Below are 4370 nucleotides of genomic sequence, written 5' to 3'. Positions count from 1 at the left end.
GTATTGGATCTGATAACGAAAAGGGCATTTTTGTAAGGAGCGTAATTGTTATTTTAGTTTTATTTAAGAAAATTATAAATTAATATTTGTAAATTGAATGATTTTAAATGTCTATTAAAAATGTTATAAATAAACAAACATTTAAGAACTTAATTAAATTACGTGGAGAATTACGTACACATTTTAAGTTTTTGAATTAATATATGAGACAGGGAAAAGTAAGGTAGCCATCAGACGACACCCTGCAGTCATTGTTATTCGTGTCAAACCGTATGCGGATATGGAAGTTCACATTCGGTTACTGGAGAAGTAGAGTATTGGTTATTGTCCTTACGTATGGATGGGAATCTTTCCTGTGTATGCTCAAAGCTAAATTTTAGAGTTTACCTCATATAAAGTGACAATATTCATAGTTTTAATTCAAGGTGTCATGGTAAAAAATTGTTAACCGGTTTTATTGGAAGGTAATAAGCTTATAATTTATTTACATGTATTAACTGTCGGTGTGGATTATTTTTATTGACGTTGACCTAATTTTTCAAGGTAGGAACTTCAACTATATTTGGGTTTTGTACCAAATTATAGTGCTCAAGATTAAACTTAATTAGGGAAACGTCCCTTATATCTCTTTGTAGAGATAAATAGTGACGATTCTCTTACATTGATTATTAAGTACTAAGTATTCCTATTCTATTACTATTTATTGTAGTGCTTTCCAACGGATTTTTTTTAATATGAGGTACCTTTTGTTCTAGCAATTACACTATAAGATATCTGAACCTTAGGTCTATTTAATACTTCCTTTTATTAGTGGAAACATATCAAACTCTCGAACTCAAACTTGTTTACGGTGGGAAATAATGCAACATATCTGAATGGTTACAACGCAGTGCTTTCAGCTAATATAAGACCGTAGAACCCTGAAGTATCGATACATAATAACGACGGATAAAAAAATGCCAAGCGACACGTTTGTTGTAGGATTAATATAAGACTTATGATAATCCTTTGCTGGTATTTAAAAGGTAAATTTTCTACGTAACTCAATAAAATGTTTGCTCGAATAATTACTTCTCCTCTTCAAAAGAAATTCATATATTACCAAGTTAATATATATGAAAGAACCATGCAAGACAATGAAAAGCAAAGTGAAAGTGTTTTTACATACTGTAATATTTTTCCTTAAGGCCACAGTTATGTATTTACTGAGAAAACATTGACTACTAAGTTACGTAGGACAAAAAGGATCTCACTACCTCGCTCATTCAACTCACTCACCTCGTCAATAATTCTTGCTACCCTTCCTGATATTCCAGAAATGGGAAATTTCCAACACGTTTGCAGTCATTGAAAAGTTAAGAACTTCTTATTATAAGGATAAACTCTGATTCAAAGGGGTTAAAAGTAGTGTCTGCAACCTCTTAGAAAAACATTTCGTTTTTCAATTTCCAAACTATTCCGTGAAAGATAAAATTATTACACATATAATTTACACAAAAGTTAACCGAGTTATAAATAACTTTCATGAAGATCAGTCCTCCCCGTGTGGGTTAAAAAGTATTGGTCTGCTAATCCTTAGAAATAACTATGGTAGACTTTCTATTTTCCTAATGTCCTAGTGACGATGGACATTTGAGAAATCACCGTCCGCATACGACGGACACAAAATCGTAGTTTTATATAATAGCTATAGAATTAAAATTTGAACAAATTCAAATTGGTGACATACCTTAGAACTCAAATAAAAATATATTGTAAAATGATATATATAAATAACTACTATTCTTTATAACCATTTTGTTTCTTGATATTATCATAACGGTGAAAGACTTTAGAGAAGGTCTCCAGAGAGAAAGATGATTGAAGGGTCATTACTCCCATATCTCTGCTACGATACAGCACAATACTTATGAATGCTTCTATAGCCATACGGGCATTTTAGAAGTATTAAGAATTGAGCTCTCTCCTCACGACTATAAGCTATAAAAGTGTAAAAACATACCCCACGTCCAGTTTTTTTTTTACTTTGAATGAGTTCCATTTCCCATGACGGTGTGATTAAGGAGCGGATGGGTATGGATATACATTTTGAACCAAATCAATTCGGCGCTTGAACGCCTAAGAGAATTATTAATGGTTTTCAATTATGTGCGAAACCGATGGTTTTTCTCAATTTTTGTTCTAAACATTTGTTTATGATCTTATCTTCAATAAAAAACAAATATTTTAAGTTCATAATTAATATAAAAGTAACTATAATAATGATAGTAAGATTCCCAACAGTCAAAGAATAACAGTTTTAAGTGAAAGTGTGGGGGGGGGGGGGGGGGGGGGGGGGGATCATAATATTTTTCACGAGGGTATGATAACTCGGAACAGTCAGTGATTAGGATACGCACAGAACCCACATCGTTATCGACGTGGTGCGGTAGACCACAGAACTGGCGAACCGGAAGCCCATCCTCTCCGGCCCTATCAGGCTACAGCAATCTGTCTGGATTGGTCCATTATCCATTACTGGTATACGCCACTGTATCCATTTGAACTCATTTTTGTGATAAAATGTGGCATTTAGAGGTCTTGTTCTTTTTACAAATGCATCCAGTAGCAACACAGCCAAGGGATAGGCTGGGAGGCTAATAATTATCTCCGTCCTCGAACGGATGTGCTTATTATACGTAAGCTTCAATTGAAAGAGATAAATATGTTATACAGAATGAATATATATCATCTAAAGTAAAACATGGACAAACAATACTAAAGTTTTACATGGAAAAATTACAATTCTCTGGCGTTTGTCTCAGGTTTTCCCACTGTCCATTAAGGTAAATAAAGTCCTAATATAAACCCCCAGTATGGTACAATTCTGGATATGCCAGTTGGTGCGTAGCTAGTACATTGCGGGAATTCCACAACCAACTGGTGCGATGATCCAAAACCCTACGCGAACAAGATTTACATCATTAGCATTCCATTAATACCTCATTTTCTCCATTACACCGATTGGTTTACCACTGAACTTGGGTGAACCTAGAAAACTATCCCTGCAGGCGCAGGCTGAATTTTGATCGTCCTGTTAATTATTTAGCAGGGCACGTTAAGTAACTTCTTTAGATTTAGAAAAACCTTTACAACACTATTTATATAAGAAAGAGTAACATAATATTTCACTTGTTATTCGAAAAATTTAATCCTTTTTGCTATCCCCTGAAATCAGTCAGATATTCTGTACGTACACACTTTAGTAACTAAAAACATTAAAAACGAAGAGTAATAAATTTCTTATCATTATATTTTAAAATTAAAAATTTTTGAGATTAAAATGTTAAAAGCAACGATATATCCATACTCTCCAAATTATAAAACTAGTATACATATAAATATTCTTGTATTGGTGTATGATAGAAGTTAGAAATAATTGTAACTTCCTTGTTAAAACGTCTACTCATTATTCGGGTCGGTTCCACTATTTTCGGCAAAGAAAACTCTCCAAACTATTTTTATACATGACTGGAAGAGTATATTCCCGTATTATAAATTACAGAAATAGAGAACTGAGCTGCTCCTCCGGACTGAACATGATGCATCTACAATGAACTAAAACTACGGCAACATGGGAGATGACAGTGTTTTAAAGTACATACAAACCATTTGACTATACTTCAGATGATAGTAAAGCAACGGGTTATAAAACATGGATAACAATAGAAAATTTATTTAAAGTTTCGAGGAAATGAAACGTCATTGCGGTTCAAGACAAATCACCAAGCCTCCTAAACGTTAAAAATCCGATTATCTTTTAGGTTATATTCCAAGTCTATTTGGGGTGCATCCAAAGTGTACCTTTCCATTCAAATAGTTACCCAGTCTTACCAATCGTTTCAGTTTTGAATATCGAGACCTTTGGTCCTTTACTAGCATTATGAAGGCATCAACTATATACTATTAGAAGAACAATTCGGTGTGTTAACCACGCATCTGATAGCCAGCATACAACTTCCCTTGCCATTTTACATCACGTTCTTAACATTGAAGTTTTTTTACTAATCTACCATTATCTGAGCGTTTTTAGACTTACGTTTACCCCTATTTATTGTCAAATGCCCAGTAAAATGACGTCGTCATGCTTCTGCAGGCTTTCTCAACGTTTCTTCGGTAATCGTGAACGAACAGTTCCCCCTCCATTGAGGAGTGAGGGGGATGAACCTGCATTAGAAGCACGTGTGTGCGTTCGGCTCCTGAATTTTTAAATCGCGTTTTGACGGGTTCTAATAGTTATTTATGTTTTGAAAACTATCACGTACGTGACAGTAGTTGGATTCACTACGTTACCGTCTTATCGGAACCAATTAAGTGCTGGCCGGAACTGT

Source organism: Homalodisca vitripennis, chromosome 6, assembly GCF_021130785.1.
Source record: "Homalodisca vitripennis isolate AUS2020 chromosome 6, UT_GWSS_2.1, whole genome shotgun sequence".
Classification (NCBI taxonomy): domain Eukaryota; kingdom Metazoa; phylum Arthropoda; class Insecta; order Hemiptera; family Cicadellidae; genus Homalodisca; species Homalodisca vitripennis.
The sequence above is the reverse complement of the archived record's forward strand: the minus strand, read 5'-3'. Positions refer to the sequence as shown.